Source organism: Schistocerca cancellata, chromosome 6 (assembly GCF_023864275.1).
Source record: "Schistocerca cancellata isolate TAMUIC-IGC-003103 chromosome 6, iqSchCanc2.1, whole genome shotgun sequence".
Classification (NCBI taxonomy): domain Eukaryota; kingdom Metazoa; phylum Arthropoda; class Insecta; order Orthoptera; family Acrididae; genus Schistocerca; species Schistocerca cancellata.
The window spans coordinates 45,500,052-45,518,006 of NC_064631.1; the positions used below are offsets into that span (position 1 = coordinate 45,500,052).

Genomic DNA, 17,955 nt, shown 5'->3' on the forward strand with positions numbered 1-17,955 from the left:
TTGAACCTCTACTGTAACTGAAGTAATTGTGTTGTGTTAAAGTTGTTGCCTCTCGATAATAAAGAATTACTTGAATTGTGTTCCTTTCTGTCCTCACAGAAAAACACGTTAGAAAAAAATGTTATCATTGTCCATCCAACTTCCAAAGTCTGTTAGTTTAATTAAGTTCCAACCAGAGAAAACTATTGGTTTAAAAAAATCCTCACAGATAAATATGACGTTAAAGAAAAATATTTGTTTCGATGTCCCGTGCAACCTCTCATAGTTTGTCAGTTAAATTTTCATCGTGTATAAGAGCAGTCGTAACTTGGTTAATGTATATTGCGTGTTATAATCTTGTATGATACTGGCTGTATACGGGAACATTAAGCTTAAGTATTCACACCTGATCTGGTACCTTTTATGAATAAATTCTGCACTGGGACATTCGCTGGATATTTTACTCACACCTGTACTTGTGCATCCTGATATATAGATAATCCTAACATACCCATGGTACATCATTCCTGCATAGGCCAAGTTTTGTTCAGTTCTCACGCGTGAACTAACTGCGACATACCGCTGCCAGGTCACATGGACTAAGATGCACATATATCCAATAGTAGTTCGAGTACGCCACAGTATGTGGTTTATATTGTAATGACAAGATTTAATGGATACGGTTTAATGTTCTTACAGTTCATACTTCTCATGATACTGATCATGAATACGTTATTAACAGATCCGACAACGCTAGCTGAAATATGCCTCGACATTATTTCGGAAAATTTATTTTTTGTGTTGGTTGGTTAGTTGATTTGGGAGAGGGGACCAAACAGCAAAGTCATCGGTCCCATCGGGTTAGGGAATTATGGTGAAGGAAGTCAGCCGTGCCCTTTTAAAGGAACCATCCCGGCATTTGCATAAAGCGATTTAGGGAAATCACGGAAAACCTAAATCAGGATGGCCGGACGCGTGTTTGAACCGTCTTCCTCCCGGATGCGAGTCCAGTGTACTAATCACTGCGCCACCTTTCCCGGTACCTATGTCTAAGTTCAAAGTGGTTCAAATGGCTCTGAGCACTATGGGACTGAACTTCTGCGGTCATCAGTCCCCTAGAACTTAGAACTACTTAAACCTAACTAACCTAAGGACATCACACACATCCATGCCCCAGGCAGAACTGGAACCTGCGACCGTAGCAGTCGCGCGGTTCCGGACTGACGCGCCTAGAACTGCTCGGCCACCCCGGCCGGCTATGTCTAAGTAACAAATTTACTATGTTATTATCACTGTGTTGCCTGATACGTTGGAACTACGATTTGTCTTCATATTTAAAATTATGTGTTTGATTCGTGTTTGTCCATTTTGTGTTAATAGGTAAATGAGAATGACTATGAGAATGAAAAAGGTCAATAGCAAATTAAATGTATTACATACAGTTGCAGTCTCAGAGGAAGCATACCATCATTTAACTTTTCATGCAGCTTAAGTAATGCTGAAATGCATTTGGGGTTTTCGCCCACCTTCTGTTGGCGTAATACATTTCTACCGTTACTAACACAATTTTTTTGTCGACTACGGTTTGAACACGGCGGCTGGGCTGTGTAGAATAATAATTTCCTTAGCTACCAGTTGCATTTTTACGTTTAATTAATAGTTGGGTGCACTTGCTTCCATTCTGTAACCTGTAGGTCCTTTTTTCACAATTGCATGCATAGCACGCACAGTTTAGCAACACTGGTGCAACGCAGCACAAGAGTGTGCTCAGGATCTTAGAGAGGGGACCGGGAGGGGGACATATATTGGTATTAGTTTCGTGTTAAGTAGATACACAGTTTTGTAATTTCACGACAAATAGTATTTGGTACACCTGCTAGTATCCACTACGTCTTGGCGCTTTCTTCAAATAGATTCTGAACTGATAAGTTTGTCCGCGTGGCAGGGCGGTTTATGGGGGTGGAGGTGGGAGTATGGGGGGGGGAGGGGGAGGATGATGTGATGAGCTGTTCCCCTGCCTCCTTTAAATCTTTACATAAGAATTCACACGTAAAAATCAAATTACAATTTTCTTACACATTGCGAAGCTACTTCTGAAGTCAAGTGTGTTTGTGGACTTCATATTTCCAACCTTAAAATTTGATACATGCTTCTGTACAACGAAAAGTTGCTTAATATATAACGTAATTACTGTAATGAATCACGCTAGTTTATTTTTACAGGTGGTTGTTCTTTTAGGTTAATGGTATAAGATAATTGCACTGCCTGACAAAAAAGACTGAAGCACCAACAAGACCGTTGAATGTCAGTGTAACGTGGTAGACGTACACATCATCTGGAGGTATCTAAATGGTTAGATTTCCAATTTTATGTGAGTGGTATAAAGGCTACCAGAGTGCGTTAGTCTTGCTCGTGTGTAGTGTTGATTCCAGATACTTTAGGATACAGCAACATATGTTGACTCATCACTAACTGTGAAGGACATGGAGATGCCTCGTGTTCGTATGAGACTGCTTTATCAGGACCTGACAGATTTCGAAAGGAACTTCATTGTCGGCAATATCTGAAGTTGAGGGGCACTAAGGTGTGACAACGGCCCGACGTAAACTGCACAGGAACTTGAGCCCAAGCATACTCGTCGTCTATATTCCAGTCGATCACGTCTGACCACCACAAGGGAGGCTTGCCATTTTGTACACCAAGCACATCATAACCCCATCACATCTGCACCGGGCATCCGATAACAAGTAACATACTCGCTGCAACATTCAGTGTCACTCAGTACCATTGGACAGAGGCTAGCAGCATGCTTAGGGTGTCGTTAAGGCCACGACACTGACAGCTGCGCTGGGAATGGCGCCGTCACTGGGGAGTGTGGACTGCAGACGCCTGCTGTCGCACTGTGTTCAGCGGTGGATCGCGGTTTTGCACCACCACGGATGTGGCTGCGACCTGGGGTCCCATTTTCCCAGTTAGTTGGAGAGGCACAGCGGTGTTACTACTGGCGTCACGGTCTGGAGAACCCATCGGGCTCGACTTCAGCTCACGGTTAGTAGTGTTGAGGGAGCTCTGTCGGCAAAAAGGTGCGTCCTCATGTGTTACCTCACATATGATTGGATTGAAGAGTTTTTAGCAAACAGAACACAGCATGTTGTTATCAACGGAGAGACGTCTACAGACGTCAAAGTAACCTCTGGTGTGCCACAGGGGAGTGTTATGGGACCATTGCTTTTCACAATATATATAAATGACCTGGTAGATAGTGTCGGAAGTTCCATGCGGCTTTTCGCGGATGATGCTGTAGTATACAGAGAAGTTGCAGCATTAGAAAATTGCAGCGAAATGCAGGAAGATCTGCAGCGGATAGGCACTTGGTGCAGGGAGTGACAACTGACCCTTAACATAGACAAATGTAATGTATTGCGAATACATAGAAAGAAGGATCCTTTATTGTATGATTATATGATAGCAGAACAAACACTGGTAGCAGTTACTTCTGTAAAATATCTGGGAGTATGCGTGCGGAACGATTTGAAGTGGAATGATCATATAAAATTAATTGTTGGTAAGGCGGGTACCAGGTTGAGATTCATTGGTAGAGTCCTTAGAAAATGTAGTCCATCAACAAAGGAGGTGGCTTACAAGACACTCGTTCGACCTATACTTGAGTATTGCTCATCAGTGTGGGATCCGCACCAGATCGGGTTGACGGAGGAGGTAGAGAAGATCCAAAGAAGAGCGGCGCGTTTCGTCACAGGGTTATTTGGTAACCGTGATAGCGTTACGGAGATGTTTAACAAACTCAAGTGGCGGACTCTGCAAGAGAGGCGCTCTGCATCGCGGTGTAGCTTGCTCGCCAGGTTTCGAGAGGGTGCGTTTCTGGATGAGGTATCGAATATATTGCTTCCCCCTACTTATACCTCCCGAGGAGATCACGAATGTAAAATTAGAGAGATTAGAGCGCGCACAGAGGCTTTCAGACAGTCGTTCTTCCCGCGAACCATACGCGACTGGAACAGGAAAGGGAGGTAATGACAGTGGCACGTAAAGTGCCCTCCGCCACACACCGTTGGGTGGCTTGCGGAGTATAAATGTAGATGTAGATGTAGATGTAGATGACGGTATCGTGGTTCCATTTCTCAAATGGACAATGCTCGCCCGTAACTGTCACCCGTCTCTATGAACTCTGATTCAGGAACAATCCTATGCCCAACGAAGCCTGCAGATCTGTACGCAATAAAACAAGTGTTGGACCATCCCACACATCAGTTCCTTGTCCCACAGTGTCAGTATCCAGGATGTACAGGTCCCAGTGACAACAGTTGCGGGCCAGCCTGTGTCAGAAGTGGACACGACGGCTATATAGCACCCAGAATAGAGGGGATGCAATATCATAGTGATAAGTGACCTCAGACTGCCAATGTTTCTGAAAATTTTAGTCGGTTTAGTAATCTCTTAAATACACTCTCAACACATGAATGTTCATTTCGTTTCTTGTTCCGTTGCTGATTTATTCATTTCCTTTTTGTCATGCGGTGTGTATTGACAAGACCATTGCCGAACGGTCAGCGTGGGTGCGTTCGATGCGGAATGACCTGTATTCGATTCCCGGAACCTGCTCACAAAAGATTCGATTATAATTTTAGCACTATGAAACTAGCGATGATAATAGAGCTTATTAATGTCGATGGAAATTTCGTAATGGTCGTACCTGACGGCAATCGTATGATTAATTTTCCACATGAATCAGAGCTGAAATAACACAGAGTGTAATCAACGCATTTCAAAACATTAACATTTATTTTCTCGAAAAAAATATCGATAGAAGCACATCAAGCAATATTTGATTGGCAATACATCGCTCTTTTTAGTTTATCTTTTGCTTCTTATTCTTAGTGCCAAACGCGAAAAACCTTTTTTCCCTTAAAATAGAGCAGACTTTTTCACTATTTAATAAAGGTATTGTTAATGGAGATTGTATAATCTATTTATATTCTTATTAATTTGTCCGGATATTTGAATGGTAACCGTTTTGTTACGACTATCCAGGATCAGGGTCGGCATGAAAAATAACCATAGGCCTAGCTTTATCGGTCTCCCTGTGACCTGCTGTTAGCACATCTGAGACAAGCTCAGGCCAGTTCTCGTAAATCTTAATTACAAATCGAACTCTCGCATTTAATATTTCAACAAAAGGGTTGGCTCCTGCTTTCAATGGAACACCGTCATCGCGAGCAAAGCAAATTGGAAATGCAAGAGCTACATTTATTTTTAGAGGATCACATAACCAGGACCAGTAGTAAGAAAATGTATTCATATTCAGATTGAATTTGATAAGTTTATTTATTTAAAATATCGACGCATACTATATTAAGACTGCAGAGACTAGGGAAGTTACCAACAAAATGAACGTAGTCTTGTAATATTGACTGAGGAAGTGCTACAACGAAACTAGCACAAAGGTATAGAAAATATCGAAGCACAAAACTCTCTCCAAACACAATTTAATCATGAATGTCCCGCTAACACTGTGGGAGTTATCTCATCGACTGGGAAGACTGCTTGGGAAACGCTGCAAGCTGTGCAGCTCGCAAATGCGAAACCTACGAAATAATAAAATGAATCAGGCAACTCAGGTTATGTAGCCGATCAAAAAGTGGACAGCGCTAATGCAAAATGCGGAACTTGCGAAATGCTCCAGACCATGCCAGTCAGCACCGGTTGAAAACGGCCGAAGTGGCATCAGAGAAAGGCTGCCGCTGACGTCTTCTCGACCTTGAGTGCCCCACGCAGCTTCCCCACTCCGAGTACCCAAAACTCTCCTCCTTTAACCCAAACTTCCGACTTCTAGACATAGAGAGGAGGACACTCAGCCATAGCGGCGAGTCATAATTTGGCTTTGTTTACTTGATTGCAGAGGAACCCTGCAGAAATTCCCCGATATTGGCTTACAACATGCAAAACATTAGTATCGACTGCTAGCGATCTTTCACTCAATTGTCGAGCCCTTTGTTCCTAACGCGGTGACGGGCAAGACAAAGTTGATTGGATAACAACGTATAGAGGGAAAAGTAAACGCATTTCCTCACGTTATCCGAGCGGCGCCATGTTGGCTCATTCTTAGATTTGCGTACAAGGAAGTGAATTGGTCTTACACAGCTCCACTAAAGGGATTTCAGTAGCTTAGCAGTAGCTGCCTCCATAGATGGAAGCTGCATTCGCTGCCAAGGCGAGGGCAGGGTTTATCGCAACTGCAGCACCTCGGGCACGGTCTTCCCTTCTTCAGAGCCTATTTGACAGACCCCCTCTGGTGAAGCCAGACGACGGGGTGGACACATGGACCGCTTGTTTACTAACAAGATAATCTGAAACCTTCCTCCAGAGTTAGTAAGACTTGAGTTCCCCTAAAAAATAGCCAATAAATGAGCAGAAAAATAACGATATGTAACGCTCACGTCACGTATTGAAAAATCTTGAAATTTTCTCTTTCATATTTGGTGCCCATAGGTAAATATATAAACCCGCATGCAATCTTCGCACTCTGTGAATAACAATAACGTAAATATTGAGAAGATATAAAAGCATAAAATCTACTGTTACAACATCAGCGAACAAAGTGAGACTAGGTGAAGTCTAAAGTGCACTTACGGTGTTTGCAGCTATATCCTTGCGTTCTGCGGTTGGCAGTTTGTTATAGTTGGTCATAGCCAATCAGGTGATAGTATATAGCTACCAGTGAGAAACAGTTTTATAATCTTGGTCGTGACAAATAGCTGACAGGTTTTTTCCAAATATGTCACGTTTTCAGATGATGTAGTTAGTGTAGTGGACTGGCAAGACAGCCAATCCACTAGGAGGAAGCTGAAAGGTACGCGTTTAAGCTCACGCAGGCTGGCGTGAGGTCTGGAACCGGACAAGGTATTTATAGTAGCAAAGAACGTACGTAACTACTGGAATACTTAACTTTAATTCATAATTGGTGAACATCGCTCTTGACGGTACATGTTTTACAGCATCAATAGTAACTGGTAATGGCGCCTTGCTAGGTCGTAATAAATGACGTAGCTGAGGGCTATGCTAACTTTCGTCTCGGCAAATGAGAGCGTAATTTGTCAGTGAACCATCGCTATCAAAGTCGGCTGTACAACTGGGGCGAGTGCTAGGAAATGTCTCTAGACCTGCCGTGTGGCGGCGCTCGGTCTGCAATCACTGATAGTGGCGACACGCGGGTCCGACGTATCCTAACGGACCGCGGCCGATTTAAAGGCTACCACCTAGCAAGTGTGGTGTCTGGCGGTGACACCACAGTTAGGACAGAACCTAATAGCACAATTTAAAGTGTTGCGAGTGAAACGAATTGTGTGGTACAATACATGGGCTATTCGTAACAAAATCATCGAGTCAGTCGTTCGTATGTGAGATTCCCATCACTGTACATGAAATTCCCATTACTGTAACGCATGGGTGTTGGTATTTCTAAAGACCGAACATAGTAAATGCTTGATTACTGGAACACATAAGTACCTCAATCAGTCACATATTTTGTTTTATTATTTATCTACGTCTTATTTCGAGACGGCATCTCTTCTGCTTCTTCTTCTTATTATTATTATTATACTTATTCCAGTGAACAACAATTTCTTTACACAGAGCTTACGACGCCTATTTGTGTGGTGTTTCTAGTATTTCTAATAAGTCTCAAACAAAGAATTCCTTAGGTCCCCACGTTCTTTATTATTACAACGAGAAAAATTTGAAAGTATACTTCCATTTAAGCCAGGAATGACATTGTGCGAAGCGAGAACCGAATTGTTTGGAATTGTTCAGGGCGTGGGATAGTGGTCTTGCATTCGGCGGGAGAGGGAGTGAAATCACCTTTCGGTCTTTCTGTTTCGAAATCTGGCATTAAATCCAAAACATACTGGTCGTGTGCGAAGAACACCGGCGACTGGACACAATCAATACCTTCATTGCGCAAACTGCAGATAAATACGTGCATAATGAACTGAAAATAGCCTGACTATTATATAGCGAAGTTATTTTGTCTGCTCACATGAGAGAACTGTACACGAAATACTGGGGACGTATAGTCTGCCTCTAAACTAAAATGCGAGCAGCACTCGTGGCGGTGGAAGTTGCCTTTCGCAGAAGAACGCTGCAGGTGCCGTGCAGGATGGCTAAGAATCAAATTCCCTGTAGCATTGTTGTGGAAATGTCTGCACCCTATGTCGCCAGTGATTCATAAAGCGATGTGCGGAAGGGCGGGTATAACGCAGTGAAACACCCTGTTGCTGCTTTATGTGACGTTGAGCGGTAGAGAGAATGAGGAATTGACGCTCGCTCTTATTCTGCAGACCTATGAAGGAAGGACGAGCGAACTATTTTTACTCACGCTTCTAACCTCCACCCTCGCCTTTCCACCCTGTTGCACCCCCAGAACACAATTTCTCCCCTAACACGGTTCTGCTACACTTAGGTGTGGTACAAACATTTAATATTCGTTCTTAACCCCCTTCATTTAACAATAAACATCAGTTTTATACCACAAAAACCTCTATTTTTAATAATGTGTGGTTTTTTGTGTACTGGGAAACATTTTCGCTAGAAACCGCTGATTTCGAGATATTCACGAAGAACTCGCACGTCCACACCCCACCGGTCAGAATGTATAGTACGTTATTCTTTATACTCCTCCCTGTCACTGTACAAGAATTTGCAACTACTCGAATCTTTTCCCCTAATTTTCCATCGTTGACTGGACGAAATAGGGGAGAGAGTGTCACGTATGTGACACGCAAGTGTGGTGGCACTCATTAAAACAACGGCGTTTTTCATTGTGGCAATATCTTTGCCTATGTGTACGATGGCCAAATTTAATTCCTTGCAACCAAAAATTGCTCAGATATAACACCTGAAAGTCACCAGAAATACGCGCACGTCCTGCGCAAAGTCGCCGGCCGGGGTGGCCGAGCGGTTCTAGGCACTACAGTCTGGAACCGCGCGACCACTACGGTCGCAGGTTCGAATCCTGCCTCGGGTATGGATGTGTGTGATGTCCTTAGGTTAGTTAGGTTTAAGTAGTTCTAAGTGCTAGGGGACTGATGAGCTCAGAAGTTAAGTCCCATAGTGCTCGGAGCCATTTGAATTTGCGCAAAGTCGCGCATGAAGTCAAACAAGTGGCTATATCTGGGCCGGTATTGCTTCGCCGAACGTTCATCTTCACATCGGGGACATGTTCACATAAAATTTCATCGAAATCCACGGTGATCGAGTGGAAAAATGGCAAAAAAATTTCCACCGATCTGTGCGTCATAAGGAATTCTTTACTTATTTCTGGCATTGAATGTTATATTCTAACGTCCCCTTAGAACAAATATACATGACTGTGCTTAAACTGACACACAATACTTTTAGCGCAACGCAATCTGACTTTCAATAATCCCTACAAAACAATGGCCCTGACTAACTTTAACCTATACCTTTCACAAATCACTTACCTCACAAAAATCTTCGTTACTCGAACTACTGCAATACAGCGAGCGCCACTACTGCCAGCTAAATAAAAGATTCAAACTACAGAAGGCACTAACTACTAATAGACATAGTTAGCAAATGAAAGATATTAATAGAGAACAAACAATGTGTTTACCTTAATATTCATAATTGACATCCAGTTTTACAAATTTCAAAACTCCATCATCTCTCTCCCCACATTCACCACTGCTGGCGGCTCACCTCCAACTGCGCAACGCTACGCGCTGTTCACATCCAGCTGCCGGTGCCCAACACTACAATGGCAGACAACAATGCAAACTAGCCACAGACTGCACACAGCACAGCCAGTGATTTTCATACAGAGCGCTACGTAACGTTGCCAATAAGAAAATATAAACAACCTACTTACAATATTAACGTGCAATAAATAGGCTGATGTGGGAGCAGAATCGAGAAGTGTTTTCATTTTACGTTCTGTGAGATTTTGTAGAAGTCGTGTTGTAATCAGGCAAGAAACAAAAAATGCGAGCATCTTTGACCGTCAGCTTGGGACAGCTAGAGTTCGACATCCAGACAGTATAGAGGTCACTGGTTTCGCTTCTCTCCACGTGCATTCCAACGAGTTTCTTTTACCCACTCAGACAGTATCGTTCTAAAATTATATTCCTGTCACTGTCATTGTGTCTGCTGCACAAAGGTTGGCAAAAAATGCTTTCTGATCGGTTATCCTGTTACTGCGTCCGTAGCAGAGTGTTCAACGGTAGAGACCCCCATGCAGGGGACCCAGCTTAGATCGTCGGTACTACCAGGGAGTTTTCGTTCGCGGGAGTATTGGATCGGGTTGCACTCAGCCTCTTGATGCCAGTTGAGGAACTACCTGATTGAGACGTAGCTGCTTCAAGGTCGGAATATCGACAACGGCCGGGAGAGCAGTGTGATGATCCCTGCCCTTCCATATCGCATTCGATGATGAATGACTGAAGGTGACACGGTGGGTGGTCGGTCAACTCTCTCGTGGTCTTCAGGGCCTGATCGCGGGGTTTCCTTGCCTTTTTTACCTCCAATAAATTTTACAAAATGTTGAAACTGACCAGATTTAACAAACAAAAATTTACATTGGTGAAAAGGAATGTTGTTGTTCTTGTGGTCTTCAGTCCTGAGACTGGTTTGATGCAGCTCTCCATGCTACTCTATCCTATGCAAGCTTCTTCATCTCCTAGTACTTACTGCAACCTGCATCCTTCTGGATCTGCTTAGTGTATTCATCTCTTGGTCGCCCTCTTCGATTTTTACCCTCCACGCTGCCCTACTAAATTGGTGATCCCTCGATGTCTCAGAAATGTCCTACCAACCGATCCCTTCTTTTAGTCAAGTTCAGCCACAAGCTCCTCTTCTCCCCAATTCTATTCAATACGTCCTCATTAGTTATGTGATCTGCCTATCTAATCTTCAGCATTCTTCTGTAGCACCACATTGTGAAAAGGAATAGAATTCAATAATTCAAAAGTAGTGTTATACCTTTGTGTGTCATAACTGTGTGGTAGGCCTCTCTCATTAGAAAAAGCATATAAATTGTTATCAGTCGTAACTTTTCACTTGAAATTTTTCAAATAATTCCAGCCGACTGTCAGAACGCAACTGAAATGTGATCACTGCGGTCTCGCTCTCCATCCAGTTCGTGCCCATTACTAGTATGTAGTAGAAATTATACAGTATTGCTATTGTCGAGATCCATTTTATTAATTAAAATTTATTTTGTATAATGAGATGTTCAGTGATCGAGTGAAGATGTTACATATGGAATAAAAAACAAGACTGATCAAATGTTGAAAGATATAGAGACGAGAATTTAATGGCCTGTATCGTTTGCTGCATATTGAAATCTAGTCAATAAAAGAAATGAAAACAGTACACTGTTTTGAACATGGTAAAGCATTTGTACGGAATCCTATTCTTTTTGGACCACTGTGCAGTAATCTGCCTGCAGTGATTTAAAATATAAATTGTCTCTGTTGTAGCAATATTACAATGTCCTAGTGCAACTGGACATGAATGTTAACCTTTTTCTTACGTTTTACGCTTTGTTTCCGATTCTGATGATCTGAACGAAGTGAATGGCGTTCAAATGAGTAACTAAAAATTCATTTCATTGCCATAATATCCTCACAGATCCTTTTGGTTCGAACTGTTAATGAGAAGTATCTTTTGCAATCGCTATATGTTTATTTTCCCGCGACGAACAGTGTGTTGGGGCGTTGTAAGTCCATTGTTGAAGACGATGCGTACAACGTTTACATAGTCATTATATACGAGGGCCATTCAATAATTAAAGAGGCAAATTGGTCTGGAGAAAAAAGCGTTTATTTTTACAAAACAATACTTTTTATGCTTTTCAACATAATCCCCTTGAACCTTTATGCACTTGTTCAAACGGGCTACAAGGTTTCTTATTCCGGCTGCAAGCAACTCTTTATCTTGATGTTTGAACCAATTCCCACAAAATTTTTCATGTCCTCGTTGTCCTGGAACCTCTTCCCACGTAATGCCTCCTTCAGTGCGGTAAACAAACGGAAATCACTAAATGCTAAATCAGGACTGTAACGGGGACGAGGCAGTACTTCCCAGCCCACTTTGTCGATGCTTTCTCGGGTTAGTTGAGCAATAAGAGGATGTGCGTTGTCTTGCTGGAGAATCACCTCCTCTGAGATCCACGACGTCTCTTTCTCCTGGCTGGCTTCGCCATGTTTAAAAGCAAATCCGAGTAGTAGGGCTGAGTGCACCCCGCTTGCCAACAGCGCTCGGCAGACAGGATGGTCACCCATCCAAGTGCTTGCCCAGCCCGACAGCGCTTAACTTCGGTGATCTGACGGGAACCGATGCTACCACTGCGGCAAGGCCGTTTGCAAGAATGCAGTGATGGAACTTCAAAATAATTTTCTTCTGCAGGCGCAGAATTATAATAATGGCCAGAAGATTACGATTTTAGTTTATACGTGTCTCCCTAAATCTCTACATCTAAATACGTACCTCTGAAGCTACTGTATGGTGGAAGATACCATACATCACTGCTACTGATTCCCTTTTCTTTTGGAGCGAGAGAAAAACAATTGTCTATACGTTTTCGCGAAAACCCTGATTTCTCGTAGCTTATCTTCGCGCATCTTAACGCGAGATGTTACGTTGGTGGCAGCAGAATCGTCCTGCAGTTTGCTGTAGAATTCGCTTCTCTAGACTTTCGCAGCAGTGTTTCGTGAAAAGAAAGTATTCTTCGTTACAGATGTTTCCATTTGAGTTCATGAAACATTTCCGTAATACTAGCATGGTGATTGAACCTGCTGGTAAAAAATCTAGCGCACGCCTCTGAACTATTTCGATGTCTTCCTTTAACCCGACCTGGTGGCTCACCAATGGATCGCGCCATTGTTCTGTACGCGGTTTCCTTCATACACTGTCACCTTGACAGACAAACTACACTTTCCTAGAATTCTCCCAATAAACCGAAGTGTACGATTCGCCTTCCCTACTGATCGTTCCGTTTCATGTCACTTCAGAATGTTGAGCCTAGACGTTTAATTGACGTGACTGTGTGAAGCAGCATACCACTAGCACTGTATTCGAACATCACGATATTGTTATTCCAACTCCTCCGCTTTTCCTTACATTTCCACATTTACAGCAAGCTGCCGTTCATCGCACCAAATTGAAATTCTCTCCAAGTCATCCTGTCTTCTTCTGCTGTCACTCAACAGCGACACTTTCCCATACAGCACCTCGTCATCAGCAAGCAGACGCAAATTGCTGCTCGCACTATCCGACAGATAGTTCATGCGTATAAAGAAACAAGAATGACGACATAATTAGTTCAATAAGGCCATAACCGATTTCTTTTCACCGTTCTTCCTAAGGATATGTTTCTCATGTGGCTCAATCTTTATTTATGTGTCTTGCCGGTTGCCAATGGTGAGATTTACGTGGGCAGGAAGGAAAAGTTATAGACACTATTGTTTTGACGTCTTAAAGTTTGATAAATACACAGTTGTGATGATTTAGTGGATATGACTGTAGCAGTGCTGTTCGTCAGATCTTTCACACACACACACTACTCGAATAACACTGTGACGTAGTCAAATAATGTGGAGATCTCATGTAACAAACTGTTCTGTCCGCAATCCGTTCGTAAATGATACAGGGTTACAGTAAAGCAAGTACAATGTGTCTCCTGTAGGATTCAGCGATGTTGTATCATTATCGTTACTGACATAGTTTAGCATAAGCCAGATGATGCTGTTGACGATCGAGCAAATTCCTGTAACAGCCGATGATTATATGGTACGTATAAATTCTCACTCTCAATTTGCCGAACAGTCTAATTGCTCATCAGCGCCGTAATCTGCTGTTAGAGCTCTGGCATTAATTGATGCACTGTACACCATTCGGTTAGCTCGATAACGAGAGATATACCAACCGTTCGTCGCATGCAATCCATGTACGGACAACGATTAATTAGGGATATTACTAGACACAATTTCTATTTTTCTGGGTTGATTGTATCTACACGAAAAGACAGTTGTTCAATTAACCTCTCTGGTCTCTATAGAGAAACGCAAAATCTCTGGGGCGAATTCTGAGACCATTCCGAGTGTTAATTATCTGTTAGCTGAGCCGCACCTATCGTTAGGATCACCGACGGCAATAAAAATTTCATGCGAGTATCCTGTTTCTCAGTGGTACCAAACCGATTCTGTAAAATTAAGTTTTGATTAGAGGGAGATTTTGAAGAACAAGTTTCTTGACTGTGGCGTTCTAAAATTATTTGTCTTAATTCGAAAAGTCATCGAACGTGTATTTTCCCTCATACGGGTTGCTGATCAGTTCTCTTAGAGATGCCGAAGTGTATAGTCTTGCCCCAATAAGCAGCACTGCATCATATCCGTGTTTAGTGTTGATAAGTCACGAAATTAGTATTCTCGCCCCATCAGCTGGTCATCATGTTTGATGGGGAGAGTGGAAACTGAGAGCCGGGCTTCCAGTTTCCTACGAAACCATCTGCACCGCTGTATCAGCCGTCGACAGGAAGTCTTCGAAACTCACCAAGGGAAGAGTAAGGTGAAATCTGGGGGCTGAAATAAACTGATATGTGTCCCAGCATACCACCACCTCTATGACCGAGCCGACCCTTGAAGACCAGTGCCGGAAACGACAAAACGAGTATGTTGCTCAGAAACGTGCTGCAAAATCAGGAGACCACTCATCCACGAACCAAGACAGTGAGCATATTTCTATAGCAAGTACTGATTCCTTACGAACGTTTCAGAAGCGGTTGTTCGGTGTCACAACGCAGCAGAATTTGAGCTTTCCCTGGAAGGAGAGGAGCGAGGTGGCATAGGGGTTAGCACGCTGGGCTCGTGATGCGTGAGGCCGAAGGTTCAAAACCCTGTGCGGCCATCCAGATTTAGGTTTCTCATAATTTCTCTAAATCGCTTAAAGCAGACGAAGGGATGGTTCCTTTGAACGCGCAACTTCGATTTCCTTCATCATCCTCCATAATCCGAGCTTGAGCTCTGTCTTCAGTGACCTCGATTTCGACTGGACGTTAAACCCTAAGCTTCCTTTGCTCCTGAGAACACGGAGAAACTGCAGCCGGTGATTAGCAGGAAACTGTGGTTTAAAATGCAATTCATCGACGATAAGACAAAAAAAAGAAAGAAAAACGACGCACCACGAAGGATTTTTAAACTTTGGCGGCCCATGGATGACACTGCAGCGTGATTTCATTACGTAGCTGGCGAGGTTAGCAAACAGGGGACATTGTGATACCAAGGGATAAAGCCTTTGCGAATTACATTCCGGATAGTCAGTTGCACAGTAGCTATGCCTCGCAGACAGACGCGTGAACAAGATACTCGAATGTCAGAATTTGAGAGAGGACATGTAGTTGGTGTCACAGAAACCGGTTGCACCAGTCGGCAAGTAGCTTATTCGAATAGGAACGGTGCAGTTGTCAGAGAAGGACTCAGAGACCACAAGGCATCATTATGAACGCTCCGACTTTCAGCTGGTTTTTCAGTGACCACAAGGATCATTAACAGGCGGCTCACAAAAAGTAGGCTCGGCTCACGGCACCCCTTGCGCTGACTATCATTGACTCCTGTATACCCACAGGCCTGTTTTCAGTAGTGTCGGGCGGATTTCGGCTGGAATCTCATTGACTGGAGTAGAATTTGTTTTCTGTGATGAGTTCCGCTTCGAAGTGAGCCCCGATGGCCAGTGAAGACGTTTGTGGAGACGATCCGGACGGCGGTGACACACCAACCTGATTGTCATCCACCATACGGCCAGACAACCAGCAGGTGCCATTGCATTTCATAGCAAGACCCCTTTAATTGTCATCCGCGACACCCTCACAGCATAGGGGTACGTCGACGATATTCTAGGCTCCGGTTTGTTGCTCTTAATGGCTAGTCAACCTGGACTTACACATTTCAGCAGGATAATGCCCGTCCGCATATGGTGAGAGTGTTTACCGCTTCTCGTCGTGCTTGCAAAACCCCACTCTCACTTGCAACGTCGCCGGATCTCTCCACAGCTGAGAACGTTTGGAGCATTATGGGTAAGATCCTCCAACCATCATGGTATTTTGACGATGTAAGTCGCCAGTTGGACGGAATGTGGCACGAAATCCCTCAGGAGGCCATGCAAAAATTCTTATCTATCAACGCCAAGTCGAATAACTGCTCGCATAAGGCCAGAGGTGGACCAACGCGTTATTCACTTGTTCAGTTTGTGAAGCTCTTTCTACTGAGTTTGTATGTACATGTACATCACATCTACCGATTTATATCGCATTCGGATAATTCGTGGTGTCCGAAATTCATGTAATAGTTTATCTGAGAGCGCAGAAGTGAAACGAGTGGTTTTCGTAATTTGTCGAGCTACAAACTCTCGTGTAAAGTTGAGTAGTTTGTCTGCTAACTGTGTTTCCACTACTTCATTGACCACTGAATCCCAATAGGTTGAGGCTCTGGCCAGTACCTTGACTTTCCCGTAATCCATGGAATGAACACTGAAAACACGATGTTGAGCCAGTGCAGACACGTTGTGCTGCAGAATTAAATCTGTTGTAAAAATGGTTGCGCCTTGTGTTGCAGTGAAAAGATTTACCAAGAATGTGTTGAATTATTCCTAAATCGTTGTTGTTGAGCTTCGTGCCGCCATGCTGGCGCTCTGTTGCCATAATTTACCAATGTACGTTGTTATTCAAGGTGTACCTTCTTTTACTACCTTCACTCAGCCATATAATCAAGCAATGAAAGATCTAAACCAGACGTTCTAAATGTGCAGTTCCAATCCAGTACACATTTGTGACGTTTCTTATGTAACATGTGCTTACTATGTGCTTCTTACTGGTAAGAATTCGGGACGGTCAGATAATATGTACAGTGTCACAGAAGGAATAGGAACAGAAACCGAGTGCCATTCACAGAATGTAATTGCAATGGCTGTCTGTGGCCGCCGCTCCAATTGTCACAACTGGCAATCAAATCTCAGCGGCCGTTGTAACGCAGGGCCGGCCATAAGTGTGAAACAATCCTTCTAAAACGAAAAAAGGGTCGGTAAACAAACATTTAATGTCAAGAGGCAATGGAAAGAACAATCATAGACTGAAAAGTCGATGCCGAAGACCTAGAGGACAGGCACAATTGCGACGAATAGACAAGATCGAAAGCCTGCAAGTCACAAAGCTGAGCACAGCGCTTCATCAAAACAGATCGTCAAGGGGCTTACCATGTGGTGATACTAACCCTCCCGTAGGGTTACACCAATGAAAAAAGACTGTGATATAAGACAGAGGAAAAACTTGCGAGACTGCGTTACCAACATGGCGGCCGTTCTCGAAACCGCTGTCTTGGATGCAAGTCGTGATTTGGCATATTAGTTAGATGGAGAATTACACGAGAAAGACAATGGTGACTTTCATGTGAGCATGCATTCTCGAGTTACGTAACATTCTGTACAGAGCAAGGCAAACGATGATAACACGTAAAGGCTACAGGATGTGCTCAGCGTGGTGTTCAGCACCTTCAGAGGAGACTGTTATCCGCCTTTAACCAACACACGTGCTAAAATTCTCCTTATTGAAGTATTGCTGAGCACTGTTTCCTACGAGATGCGGTGAGTACTGGGCTCTAGACTCTTACTGGACGATATCAGAACAGCGATTTATATTGCTTCATTCGTAGCTGTTTTCAATCGTCTAGCTTTTGGTTTGTTTGCGACAGAACCTGTTTGACGGAATTTGCTAGAAGTTTAACCACCGCACTGTGGATAGTGGGTGATCTGCTTGGGTGACACTGGCTGATATTCTCTGCGACGAGACGGGTGCACCTTTCGCCTGATACCAGAACGATCCCCATGGGTTCGACTTGTGTTGAAGCTACCAGCTTTCACGTCACCTTTAAGGAAGAAACTTGTCGTTAACTC

The 17,955-nt window shown here is 43.4% G+C and overlaps 1 protein-coding gene and 1 pseudogene across 2 annotated transcripts in view; one reads left to right on the forward strand and one right to left on the reverse strand.

Annotated features, from left to right (window-relative positions):
* The window catches only part of LOC126190750 (junctophilin-1), a 960,015-nt gene that overhangs the window by 293,827 nt on the left and 648,233 nt on the right, over positions 1-17,955 (forward strand). The window lies entirely within an intron of this gene.
* On the reverse strand, positions 12,261-12,378 carry LOC126089790 (5S ribosomal RNA; annotated as a pseudogene).